The sequence below is a fragment of the Prinia subflava genome, unplaced genomic scaffold (assembly GCF_021018805.1).
Source record: "Prinia subflava isolate CZ2003 ecotype Zambia unplaced genomic scaffold, Cam_Psub_1.2 scaffold_78_NEW, whole genome shotgun sequence".
Lineage (NCBI taxonomy): Eukaryota > Metazoa > Chordata > Aves > Passeriformes > Cisticolidae > Prinia > Prinia subflava.
Window position 1 is genome coordinate 150259 of NW_026961085.1, and position 14742 is coordinate 165000.

General features: G+C 41.4%; 1 pseudogene; it reads right to left on the reverse strand.

Moving 5' to 3' along the window:
* Positions 1 to 1016: 1016 nt before the first annotated feature.
* LOC134546448 (ketosamine-3-kinase-like) lies at positions 1017 to 6628 on the reverse strand (annotated as a pseudogene).
* Positions 6629 to 14742: the final 8114 nt, after the last annotated feature.

The window sequence follows — 14742 nt, forward strand, 5'->3', positions numbered from 1 at the left end:
TTCTGGTGAACTACTGCCACCACAGACACTTTTCTTTGCTCAGACTTGCATTTTAATATTTCTCCACAAGGACTGAAATAAAATGTTAGCTAATGGCACCTGTAGTCTAAAGCTACAGTAAATGTATGTGAAGACTGCACCACGACCAGATGGCATTGTTGTGTGGGCAGTGACAACAGTCAAAAAGCATGTTCTGTCTGCAGTGGTGAGAGAACACACCTCCACAAGATGTGTACATGGGAGGTGTCTTACCTGGAGAGTTCTCTAAGAATGCATACTATTGGACAAAAACAATCCAACAAAAGAAGAGAACTAGTTCTCTTCCGAACAGAAAGCACAGAATAGCCTACAAGCATGCAAGGAAGCACCAAAATTTCACACCACTTTATAAGAGAACAGTCTCCATCCAAAAGAATCACATAAACAACATATTGGAGGTCTTTAAAAACTCTGGACACAACCCTGGGTAATGCACTCTACAGGATTCTGCTTAAAGCAGAGAGGTTGGACTTGACATCCAGAGATCCCTTCCAACCTCACCCATTCTGTGATAATAAATAGCAAATTGAAATCCCTTCTCACATTTCCTGCTACATTATTTTCCTGTTGGCTTTCAAACCATGGTGTTAACATTGTTCTCATGCTCACAAAGAGATGCGAAAGAGGGGAGAAGACAAAGGAAAACACAAAGAGCAACTTTTTTAGGCATTTCCTCAATGTTTATTCGTATTACTTTGCATAATTTCCAGCACTTTCTGGATGCTGAGATGTTTATTCACTATGCAAATGAATAAGCTCCTTCTGCAAATATTTCCATATAAAGGTATTCCCAATTACCCTAAAAAGGGATGACTAAGCTACACTTGGTACTCAGTAGCACTCACTGATTCTAAGGTCTTCAGCTGAGCAAGGTCAAGGATCTCACAGGGTTTTTTTAACAGCACTACATCTTCAGCTGCACCACCAAGTCTGAGGTTTTCCAAACAGCACAGGAAGTAATTGGCTTAAGCAGCAACTTACTTTACAAGGTATCTCATAATGTTTGTAGAAGACTCTCTGTACCCTGAACCAAACTGGTTCCAGTGGTTCATGTAGTGGAACAGCTGATAAAGGTTCGGGTGTTTATCAAACCCTGTGGCTCTGGGGATTTTATTGTGATAAGCAGAATAAAAAAATCTGCTGAAGCCACCAAACATCCCAGCTATTGCAAGTTCATACTCTGAATGGCTGTAGAAAGAAGCTGGATCAAAGATAATTGGACCAGAACCATCCTCAGCTACATTTCCTTCCCAGAGATCCCCATGCAGGAGAGAAGGAATGATTTCAACACCACAGAAAAAACTGGGTATCTTCAGCTGCAGGGGGGAAAAGCAAGACATGTAAATTACTAAAATCGTTCACATTGAAATGTAGAGGTTCATCTGCATACTTTAAACTTTTTAAAAGTCAGTTAAATAAAGTAATAACTTCAAACTGCACAGGAACAAATTAACAGAGATGCTGAGCAAATCCAGAGGATTCCATTTTTCATAAAAGCCAGCAGCAGAATAGTCATCCAAATCTCTTTTAGGAAGATAGCAAAGAATTTAAAACTGCATTTGGTGCTGTAATATTGACCTGATTTAATAACAACCACCACCAGTTCATCATTAAAAGGCTCAGGCATCTCTCAGTGACCTTGAGGAAGTACCCAAAAATCCAGCACTGCAGTCACTTAACCAGATACAAACAGTAAATCAACAATGTGCAGAAGAGTACTGCTTATGTATGTTTCTCATCATGAAAATGTTCCAGGGGGTGAGAAATATTACCTGCATCTACAATATTTCACAAACATTAAGGCAAAGGGCTATCTAGCACTTTGGAATTCACTCTAGAATGTTAGCATAGGGTGATGTGGCAAAAGCCATTACATCTTAGAATAAAGGGTCTTTTAATCCCTAGAAACTGGAGTCTCTTACCAACAGAATCTGGTGCATATCAAAAAATGGGAACTTTATTTTAAGAAAATAACATTTAGATAACTAGATACCCCCTGTCACTATAATGAGAACTGAGAGAATTGCTTGTACCTGAAGCTGTGCCCAAAAGTTCCCTTGCTTCCCTGTCTCCCGAGCTGCTGTCATTCAGGTCCATCTGGGGCTGAATCCTTTGTCTGGCAAAGAAACTCACCCAGTCACTGTGCCAGTTGTTCGCCTGAAGGAACAGCATTGCAGATATCAGTCCTACACCACACAAAATGCAGGTTTTCTTCTTTTCCAAATAAACCTTTTGAGGATTACACAGCCTCTGTGCTGGTACCATCCAGGATATTAAGTGCTATCATTTAATTGAATGTTACCTTAAAATGTTAAATTGGGGGAATAAATAATTTTCTCTCAATGATTAAAACCCAAAAAATTGAAGAGCCATCAGTGTCCAATGCAGCTATAAGTGCTGTCCAAAGCACTACTTTTCTTAGCAGGATAAACCATGCTTTTTCTTATTCATTGCTCCACAAAAATTCATTTATTTACATTGTGATAATTTTGTCCCTTTGTGTCATTCAACGAAAAAAGAGGTAAACTTAAAATTTTATAAGTCTGATGAAATACAACTTACCTGTGGAAGATAACCAAGCAGATAACTGTATGAAAGCCAAACCAGTCCACAAACTGGACTTCCATTTGCCCTTGTCCTTTACCTTTCAACCGAATACAAAAATTCAACAATGACTGTACTGTCTTGAAAGCAAAACCAGTGGGACTCTAAGTCAGAAATACAATTTAATAGAGAGAGAAGAAACAAACAACAACAATAACAACAGGGTAAAATAAAATAAGATAAATGCAATAGTACAAAAGACCACTGACAGAGTCAGAATGCAAACCTGACACCTGTCAGGGTGTTGGAAGCAGCCTGAACTAAGTCCTCCGAGAGTGACAGCTGTGGCTCCGTTGAAGTAGAGATGATCCTCAAGAAAGGGCCCAATAATTCTCTGGGAATCCAGTGGAAATGGCCTCCCTTGGTGTTTGGGGTTACTGGTTTTATGCTGGTGGAAAGGTTTTGGCTCCTCCCACTGGGTGGAGCATCTCACAATGGAATGAAGTAATGTTATCAGTCATGTGAGAGGCCTTAAATGGCCCATTCAAGGTGATGTCCCTCAGAGAAGGATGGGTGGAGGAAGAGATAAGGAGGCACTGCCATATCTGATGTTATCAGTTGTCCCATTAACAGAAGGCATCAGCCCTCTTTCTACCCCTGGATTTACAAGAGTTAAAGAACAATACCTCCCAACTGACCTCAACAGATGAAAATAGAATACACGTTTTTGGTTACATTTTTCAACCCAGGACAAATGACAGAATACTGACCATCCACCATGCAAATGAACCTTAAAAACTATGTACGGGTACAATGCTGCTTCCACTGAGAATAAAAAAAAAATGCACTTTAATGTTCTTTTTGTTACAGTGGTTGCTGCTGCTGTTTTTTTAATTTAAAGCTCAGTGTAAAGCAGCCATTTTATACTCTTTATTTTTGTATTTTGAGGTACTGTAGCTCTTCTGATACCATGTCCTTGTAGAGACTGTGATTCAGGCTCCCAATTTGAATATGTGTTTTGGTCACAGAGATCCAAACAGGGCAAAACTTAAACAAAAAGAAGAACTCCCCACCTATGTGTTTCATCCCAACCTATTCTCATACTATCTTTAGTGGAAAAAGATGAATCTGTCCTGAAGTCGCAAAAGCTATTTTAATTATTTTGTAAATTATTATTCATTAGATTAAATTTGCAAACAGCTGTGTACTGTACCAACTGTGCTCCCTTCTTTCTTCATCTTCCCTCTAAGTTGCTAGTTATGAAGGTAAAGATCAGCCAGCTGAGTTCCAAGCAGTGCTGAATGTCTAAAAAACAAAAATAATGTTAGCAACTCTTGACACATGAAAAAATCTAGACCTTAATATTCCAGGAGTTATTTGAAAATGTTTATCAAACAAGTAGAAGTTCTCCATCTCTAACAAAATAACTTCCCAAAGTATTCCAGTATAATATACACTTTGTCTTCCTATCAAGACTGCGTATTAATATAGACAAAATGTATTTGGTTGTTTCTGACACCACTATTGAAAGCGAAATCATAAATTTACTAACAATGATGAACTATTCAATGATAAACTAATTCCTGTGTGATATCACTTCCATAAGTATTTTCAGTAAGGTATGTGTATGAAAGCATGCACAAGGAACATGTAATGCCTTTTTCCCCTATGCAAACTGTCTTTGGAAAATAGAACCAAACAAGGCTGATCCTCTTCTTTCTATCACTCTCTCTGGCTGCTTTTCTCTAAAAGGCCTCAAAGGTGGGTGTCAGGTAGGCCTAGTTTATTATTAATTTATTTTTAATAAAATCTGATCCTCTACAAAGTTCAGAAAAGTCTTGTAGTAATTGCAAATAACCCTTACAGACAGTTGCCCCCAAGTTAACGAAATTATGTTCCTTTTCCTTTTTTGACCTTTCTCAACTTTCTCTGTTCTAAAGGCGCAACCATTTAAAGCAACTGTAGTTCTTTGTTTTGTTCTTGTTAACACAGATTGTAGCTATCACCCAGAATTTGCATGCCAAAGGTACTGTTTGAATTTCAAACCAGCAAGATCTCTGCCCTTTCTCTTGGAACTCACTGAGAACTCTTCATGAATCAGAAACCCTGGCAATGAACAGGATGAGGGACAGGACTTTAAACCAGCTACAGAAGTTCTGAAAGTGAGATAAGAAACTGGTCATGATCACCAGTGGAATCAGATGGGATTCACCATTTTAAGTGCTAGTCACAGAGAAGGGTCAAAAGTTTGACACTATCAAAATGAAGGTTAAGAATTGCAAAAATATTGAAATCAAGATTAATTCATTTGGGAAAGTGCCTCTGCATACTCACGGCAAACATTTGAGCATTGGTTCTTATATCAAAGGCAACAAAACAAGTAATCAGGTTGGTCAGTTTCCTTACTATAAAAAGTAACCTTATTGTAAAAACCACTAATTATCTAAATAAACCAAGCCAACAGTAACCAAAACCCAGACACATTTCTTGATGTTTTATCAGTTTGTTAAGTGAGGCATTATGAAGTATTTTATATAGTTCTCTGCCATATATCTTTCCATGTGTCCCTTGACTTGATTTATAAAAAATTGAAACAAGTTTCTCCTATGAAAACAAGTGATTTAATTGTCATAATAGCCAAAATTTTTGGTCAAAGAAGGCAAAAATAATTTTTTACCTGTTTAAGCTTTTCATTTCCATCACCAGCACAATATTGTCCCCAGGCAGTTCTACAGCCTTGATGGATTTAGGCACTCTTGCTGTCTATATTTTCAGGATAGCTTCCAAGCTTGCCATTTCTCCAAGAAACATTCTTCTGGCCTGCCAGGTATTAAAGAAAAACATTAGTCTCTATAAGCATCAGTCACAGGTAAAATAAAATAAAATAAAATAAAATAAAATAAAATAAAATAAAATAAAATAAAATAAAATAAAATAAAATAAAATAAAATAAAATAAAATAAAATAAAATAAAATAAAATAAAATAAAATAAAATAAAATAAAATAATATGTTTGGACCAAATATTTATTGAAGCACAATATAGACAGAACTGCATCATCAGACTTAATGATAATTTGACAGTTGCAGATATTTCACTTTGTAAAACAAAGTGAAAAGCAACTTAGGTTTTAGCATTCTCTATAACTTAGAAACTCTGATTACAGTTGAAAGAGTGCAAACTGCAAAGACACAAAATGTGTGCAATATGGTATTAATACAGCAAGTGTCTAGAAAGCCACTGACAATATACACCATCATTTGGGAGGCTAGAAGAATGATGCTGACATTCACAGACACCATGACTTTCCAAACCAATTAATAGAGTCAAGCTTCAAAACCAGCTCTATTTGCAGTCACAGAATCACAGGATCATACAATTGTTAAGGTTGAAAAAGCCCTTTAAGATCCCTGAGTCCAACCACTAACTCAGCACTGCCCTGAGCACTCTGTGCCAGTGCCTGACCACACTATGTGTGAAGAAATTTTCTCCAACATCCAATCTAAACCTCCCTTGACACCATTTGAAGTTGCTTCTTCTCACTTGTTCCTTGGGAACAGAGCCTGACCCTGCCCCCTTCTATCAGGGAGCTGTGCAGAGCCACAAGATCCCTCCTGAACCTCTTTTTCTCCAGGCTGAACCCCTTTCCCAGCTCCCTCAGCCATTCCTGGTGCTCCAGCCCCCTCCCCAGCTTCGTTCCCTTCTCTTGACGTTCTCCAGCCCCTCAATGTCTTTCTTGTCATGAGATGCCCAAAACTGCCCCCAGGACTCGAGGTGTGGCCACAGCAGTGCCCAGCACAGGAGACAGTCACTGCCCAGCTGCCACACCAGGACTGGCACAACCCAGGGATGCTGCTCCCCACCACAGCACCCACCCAGCCCCAGTAACCTCATCCCACCACACCTCCCCCTCGCAGTTGCTATTCACTAACACCCAGCTGTGGTCCGTGTCATAGTTCCGGCCCTGGCTGATGCAGCCGCCGCCTGAGTGCCCGGTCGATCACAGCACCACAGTGCCCAGAGCTCCCTTCAGCATCTCCTCCATGGTGGCCGCTGTGAGGAGAGGCACGGGCGGGAAAAGAATTAAAAGCATGGGGACAAGGCGGGGCGAGAACAGGCGAGCAAGGGGCAGCTGGAGCGGAGAAAGGGCGTTTGAGGGGGACAGCGGGAGTCTGAAGGGGAGGCAACTTGTGACTTATGCCGGCAAAAGGGCAGCAGAAGCCAATTAAGTGGTTAAAGGAGCCGGGCTGATAACCTGGGAACTGCGTTTAAAGGGTTCTCTCACTCATATACCAATTTGTTTACGTGTTCAATTTTGTTCTAGTGATCATGACAGAATCAATTAAAAAATCGCAGAACGTTCTGAGTTGGAAGGGACCCACAAGATTCTTCGAGTCCAGTTCCTGCCCCTACATGGGACACTCCAACAATCATACCTGTGGCTGGGAGCGCTGTCCAAATGTACACGTTGAGCTCTGTCTGGTTGGTGCTGTGACCACTTTCCTAGGGACCCTGTTCCAGTGCACAGGCACCTTCTGGGGGAAGAAGCTTTTCCTAATATCCAACCTAAACCTGCCCTGACACAATTCAGGTCCCCTTGGGCCATCACAGAGAAGAGATCAGTGTCTGTCCCTTCTCTTCCCTCACAAAGTTGAATACAGCAATGAGGTCTCTCCTCAGGCTAATTGGGAAAGAGCTCTGAAATAATGAAGTCAAGCCTGTGATCCTGTTACCTAGACCATGACACTGATGTGCCACATTCCTTAAACACCTCCAGGGACAGTGACTCCAGCACCTTCTTGGGCAGCCCCCTCCAGAGTCTAACCAACCTTTCTGTGAAACCAGGGTCTCTATATGGGGCTGGAACAAAAGCAACATACGATCGAACCAATGTAGTTATAACATACGTTCTCCTCTTTATTCCTGAAATGGCTGGCTTTATACAGTGTCAGATAGTTTACAGTTGCAGGTGCATTTCTATTGGCATTCAGCATGAGAAAGAATGCAAACAATCTTAGCTTAAGGCAGCTCCTGTCCTAGCTAAAGCATGCTCACACCTTAACTTAATTTCTAACTGCACCACAGGTTTATCTACTACTACATGGGCCCAAATCTGAGGCCTTGCAGGCCCAAATCTGAGGCCCAGTTTGGGATAGCTCAAACTTCATTCCATAACACATCCTGCTCTTGCTACATTTCTGTGAAGAAATTCCTCCTGATGTCCAACCTGGTACTCTGCTTGTACAGCTTAAGACTGCGTCCTCTCATCCTTGTCCCTTGTTCCCTGGGAGCAGAGCCTGACTCCGACCTGGCTGCACACTCCTGTCGGGGAGTTGTGGAGAGCCAGAAGGTCCCCCTGAGACTAATTTTCTCCAGGCTGAGCCTCCCCCAGCTCTCAGCTGCTCCTCATTGAACTTGTGCTCCAGCCTTTCACTCATCTGTGGAGTTGGTGGGCTTCTTGGGTCGGTGACCATGAGTTGGTGATCCTAATTTCCTCTGCCACAATTACACTTCACCCAGTTTGATGAGTTTGCCTTATTTTGTACTTTATAATCTTGCCTTGTCTTTGCTGTTTGGGGAAGTGTCCTTGATTTGAAGATGCCAGCATTCTGTTGTATGTCTGGTTTTAGTTGTTTTATGACCTCAATTTACTTGCTTTTATTATTTTTCTGTAGCTTCTGCAATTGCTGAGACATATTAAACATAATTTATCTCTCTGGAATCCTGATGGTTCATTGCTATCAGGTACTTGATTTTTGCCTTGAGATTTAGTTTAATTAGTCTGATCCCAAGGATGGAGCTCCTCTGCTATGGAGACAGGTGGTGAGAGCTGTGGGGGCTCAGCCTGGAGAAGGGAAGGCTCTGGGAAGATACTTTGAGCCCCTTCCAGAGACTCCAAGAGAGCTCAAGAGAGACTTTGGACAAAGTGTGGAGTGTCTGGACAAGGGGTGATGTCTTCAGGCTGGAAGAGAACAGGATTAAATTGGATATTGGGAAGAAATTCTTCCCTGTGAGCGTGGTGAGACCCTGGCACAGATAAGCTGTGGCTGCCTCATCCCTGGAAGTGTCCAAGGCCAGGTTGGACATGCCTTGAAGTAACCTGGAATAGGGATAGCTGTCCCTGCCCATGGCAGAGGGATGAAATGATGTGGTATTTAATCCCCTTTCAACGCAAATTATTCATGGATTCAATGAAAGCAAAGGTCCACAGAAAGCTCTGCCTGGCACTGCCATTTCTTGTGTCTCCTTTGAAAGCTTTCAGGAGTTGCAAATCTTTTCATTTTGTGCTTTGAGAACAAGTTCCACTCCATCCTTCTGTGTTGGTGTTGGTGAGGATGGAGGAGGAAGAGTGAGGAAAATTAATTTGCAATAATGATGTGTACCTGAGAAAAGAAAGAAACCATCAATATCTCTTTTTTTTTTCTTAAAGTGCTATGATACATGGTCTATGCAAATGAACTAACCTTCTGTTTATACTCATTTACCTCCCAGTTTATTTTTCACAGTATTGCTGAAACTGGCAGAAGTTTTGGATTTTCAAAGTTTATGCTTTCAAAATACAACATAAGATAGTCAAAGCCTATTTTGATTTGTCAGACAAGTGATTAAGCTGTATCCCATCACTGAGCAGAACTGCATGCCAGAAAGACCAAAGCCAGGTTTCCTCCTGATCATGTGAAATATCTTGGACTGGGGTCAGTTATCTGCACTGGCTTGATAGTAGAGAGAAAAGAGCAGAGAGATACTGTTTGTTCACTGCTAAATTCCAGCCTGAGGATTGCAGCAGCCAGGATCAAGGATTAGTGAGATTCTGTGTGGAGCTCACCTGTCTGCAGCACCTGCAGCATTGAAGTGGTGATGGAGTGGAATCCTCCAGGAGGGGCGCTGTATTTCCAGCGCCTTCTGAAGCAGCACACTGAAATGGGCCAGAACAAATCCCCTCCTGTTCACCAGCACATCTTTCCTGTTTCTCTAGCTGCACATGACAGCAGCAATCTTGCACACTTTGTCAGCCACCCCAGCCAGGGTGTCACCACAGGCAATGTTTGTGTATCTCTGTGAGGAGGTCAGGTCTACAGGGCAGGCAGTAACACCATCACAAGCCCTGCTTCAGTGGGCTCCCAGCATTTGCTGAACAGCAATATCCACTCCAGGTACACAAGAGAGATGCAGATTCACAGTGCTGTTTTGCAGCACACAAGCTGTCATGGACACTCCCAAGGCTTCAGAAATGCTCAATGCAAGTGGAGCAAAACCTTCTATTAAAGCTCCTCAGGTCTGATGATGAACTGCAGTGGTGGACCTCTGCAGCAGCACTGATCTCCAGCTACATTATAGGCACAGTCTGTATGCCAGACGGTGCAGGTGAGTACAGATCAGTGCTATGAAAGAGGGGTGAAGAAAATAATCTGTCAGCTCTGCTGGGTCTCAGTGACACAGGCACAGGGCTATGAATGATCACACACATTGGGGCAGCTGTGGCAGCACACTATGTCCCAAGTGGTAGCTCATGTCTGAACCAGGCATGTGTCTTAGATATAGGGCACAGAACTGCCAGAATGGGTCCTGGTATGGAGAACTCCACAGCATTTTAAACTGAAGAGCCACATTGTTTATCAGCTGGGAACTCCCCAGTCTGAGGTGCTGCAGCATGACCTCAGTGAGTTCAAGAGCCACTGTGTAAACCCTGGGCACTCAGGAATGGGTGTGTTCAGGACACAGGCTAGGCACACCCAGGGGAATGCAGCTCTGCATATTGGGAGGGCTTCTCTTCCTTTGCCACTGAAGGGTACAGCTGCAAACAATTGCACTAACCCAAGGCACCCAGGGCCAACCTGGTCTCAAGTAGGAAACACAAATGTCCCATCCATGCAATAGAAAGGGAGGCACCTTGCCTGCCTTTACACTTTCAGGAGTGCAGTGCCTTTGAACCTACAAATTAAGGGGAAAAAAATCACAATGATCCTAATTACTGAATGCCTGTTTTCTGGAAGGAAAACATTTTATGGTTCACAGTGACACACAACAAGGTGATTTGATGCTGGAGATGAAGTCTGCTAGCCATATTACCAAAATCTTGTCAAAAGCACCAAAATCAGATTTGAAAAGACAGTGTTTCCCTTTTCATTTGACAGCATTTTGAACTGACAAATGCAGTGGGACACTCAGATTTGGTTCAGTTTTGATCAAATAATCTGTACTTTCACAGGATAAAGTAAGCAAAAACTTACATTAAAATAAACCAAAAAGATGCATAAAATGAAAGTTTCTGCTATTTGGTAATCTCAGTAGTTTATCATTATATATATATAAAAAAAATCTTTGTTATATTTCTGGCACCCAGAGTAAAAATCTTTCAGTAAATATTTCACGTAAACAATACCTTCCTTGCCTCTCTCTTTTTAAAAAATACTTGATAGTAGCATATTAATAGATACTAACGTGTTTAAGTTATAATCTTGCTCAGAACCTAGACATGTTTCATTTTTGTGAAACATTGATTTCCCCAATATTATTAAAGCTGAGGAACTATTCGATTGGTAAATGCTTTTGTCTTCCACAATGGAAGGAAGGAGCATTTTTATAGGAAAAACTTATAGCTATAAGCAAATACTTTTAGCTATCACTGCAATGGGGGCTGAAGTTGCAGGGGTGAACTTCTGCCTCTTTCACCCTCCAACGAAAGGTGATTTCTTGTTCTTTTCTACAAGTTTCTAGTCCTTCTATCACTTAAGGCAAAGAGTGAGCATTAACGAGAAAGAAGAGAAAACAGTCTTAGACTTATCCTAAAGTATTTCAGTTTCCTACGGTATTTTTCTTAAAATGTGCACAACTTCACAGAAGTACTGGGTCTCTAATGTCTATGGATAAATTTATTTCAATGCACAGAACCTAAGCCTTGAAAAAGACTAAGAAAAAGCAGCTTTAAACATGATATAATCAATAACAACAAAAGTATTTACGATGCTGAAACTTCTTTAATACAAAAGTTTGACACTAATTTATATATTCTTAATTAAGTGTCTTGGGTTGCCATGCAAGATGTATTCTATTCCCATCTGTTGAAACCACTTAGGGAGGTGTTTTTCTTTATCTCTTCTGTGACCCATTCCTCATAACTCTGGGGGGAAGGGGGCAGGTATCTTCTGTTAATGGGCCAGCTGTTAAAACCAGATGGAGCAATATTCCTTATCTCTTCTATGACCCATCCTCCCTCCAGGGGGATGTCTCCTGTTAATGGACCATTAGGGCTCACCAAATGACTGATAAAATTACATCATCCCATGTGAGACACTCCACCCAGCAGGAGGAGCCAAGCATTCCTACCTGGATAAAACCTGAGATTCAGAACAGCAGGACAGCCTGTTTTCCACTGGATTCCCAGAGGAAGACTGGACCTATTTGTAAGAGAGGGTCTGAAGATCCCCTCATCTGCCTCACGACTGACGACAAGGACAGAGGCTGAAACCCCAAGGACAGAGACTGAAACCCTGAAACCCCAACACAGGAGTTGTTGCCTGGCTGAGGTGGGATGTCTGACAAGTGTTACCTGCAGGTGTGCTCGCTGGACCAAAAACTGGTATGCATTCCCACAGGAACCATGGGAACAATGGGCAGGACTGGCTGTGCTTGCTACTGGACTGGCTGCGGTTGCTGCTGAACTAGCTGTGCTGTACCTGTTCAGATCTCTCCATCTTTGGCCAGCTGCATGTTGCTCTGAAAAGACTATAACAAGCTCCATAAGTTTACCAAGACTTTGAGATCTCCCACAGAAGACGGATCTACTGGCAAATGATCACCAAGACCTCGTCTCTTCTGTTGGTAGCTCTTTCACCTACATCCTCTTTTCTCTCTATCCTTTGTTTCTTTTTTCCTCTCCTTCTATCGCATACTTGTGTTGTTAGCACTCAATAAAAGTGCTCTGCTGTTGTGATTAATTTGAAGTCCTTTTGTGTGTCTTTTGCACTCTGAGATTAAAACGAACCATCATGATATCCGCCAGTATTGGTGATCGGGACACCATCTTGCCACCACTAGATCCTTCTACAGGATCATCTCTACTCCAACAGAATCACATCTCTCACTCCAGGAGGACTTAATTGGACTGCTTCCAACACCCTGACCAACACGGTATCAGGTTGTATTCTGACTCTGTCAGTGTTTTTCTCTTTTGTTTGTTTGCTTTTTTGTACTACTACATTTTTATTTTTAATATTCCTAGTAAAGAACTGTTATCCTTCCCACATCTTTGCCTGAAAGCCCCTTAATTTCAAAATTATAATAATTCAGCAGGGGGTGGTACATTCTCCATTCCAAAGGAAGTGCTGACTTTTGCCTGGCAGACACCTGTCTTTCCAAACTAAGACATTAAGTTACAATTCATTAATGGCATACATAATCTTACAGGTATTAATCCTTAACTTTAAGTAAATAAACTACACTTGATAGACTGGCTGGCTGAAGTAGATGACTGGTGCCAGGATTCCACTTCCTGATTGTCCAGTTCCTGTATTAATCTCTTAATGTGAACAGCTTGTTATGAAGTTATTGTTCTGTTCTTCACCTCAGAGTAGCTGTGGCTAAAGAATGAAGGAGAGACAAAATTAGGGCATGCAAACATTTTGCAGAGGTTAGAATTTCATGTTCTTTGCTTTAAAGTAGCCTTGAGCAAGACTCAGAGTTTATCCCCTCCCAGAGACTGTTTTGTCTTCTAATACTCTAAGACTTTTCTAAGAAGCACCTTCAGGACAAACCCCCCAATGAAGTCAATATGAAGAACATTTCTACACTACCAGAAAATGTAAACTTGTGTGTAACACACTCAACCTGACACAAGGTATTTTCTTCTCTGTGAGCCACCACTCCTGCTTTGCAAGAACAAATCTCAACTTCCTGTATCACCCAAGGTCTGCAGTTAAACCTGTCGATAGGCAATAAAGACAGCTCATGCTTGAAATTTCTCTTTGGGACGTATCTTGTGCTGCTGTGCATCCACAGACAGCTCAATCAGATGAAATCTGAGGCCTGAACAACTTTTGTTGGCTCAGTTTTGCAAAAATCAGAGGCAGCCCATGCAGCATCTGAGGATATATGCCAATTCCATAACATTTCCCTTTGTCTGCTTGGAGCCAAGCCTGGGACTCTGCCTTGCACAGCTGTAGACCTGAGAGTGTGGCTGTGGCACAGGACTGGGCATGCAAAATAAAGCAAATGAAGAGTATTGTGTGGAGATCCAGTTCCAAAGCTGGGAAGAATGGTGTGAGGGCACATTCCAAGTGGAACTGATACTCAGGCACACCCACCACTTCAGGATGGTCAGAGACTGTGAGACAACAGAACTTTCTTTGCAGAACTTTCTCTTTTCTGCTTTGAAGTAATTTGTCTTAAAATTAATATTTATGTTAAAAAGAGAGGCTCCAAAATCCTGTGGAACTTTGAGTGATCAAAGGCTGCAGGGCCTCTGCATCTCTTCTCTTGCCTGCTGCTTGTTACACGTGTGGCACATTTACCTACGCAGTGCTCACTAAGGACCTGACATTGCTATGTGCCATTTGTTAGTTATATCCTTGCTGTGAACTGAAAAATATGCTAATTATATTTTTTTTCTCTACAGACTAGTCTAAAAAGGGGAAAATGTTCTATTTAAACTTTCAAAATTTTATAATTTTGAGAATTATTAATATCCAGAAACAATATTTTTTTTCATTTTTTTTCAAAAGTCTGCACTGTGTCTCAAACTTGTGTTTAAGAAACCAATAATCACACTTCGATATTTTACATCATCTTTTATGAAGTGATCAAATGCCATTCCTGCACTTCAGCATGAATAAACGTCAATGTCACCAGAGAGGGCAAGAAGTACTTTCTATTTCTAGTTCTGCTGAAGAAAGGACCAGACCATGACTGACCATTTTGAGAGGGGATAATAGAGAATGGTCTGATTGGCAAACCTACAACTGCTCAGCTGGCCTTGGTGCCAGTGGAGTCTCTGGAAAATGCAGTTCTATAACAAAAATTGAAGGACAAGCTCAGCTGGCAGCAATCTCCTAAGGTTCTGTTTCAACACCATTACACAAAGCAGGGCTGACTTTAAAGTTAGATCCAGCTTCAAAGTAATTCCATGTGGCACATGTTTCAGGGAAGTACTAAATAAACCTA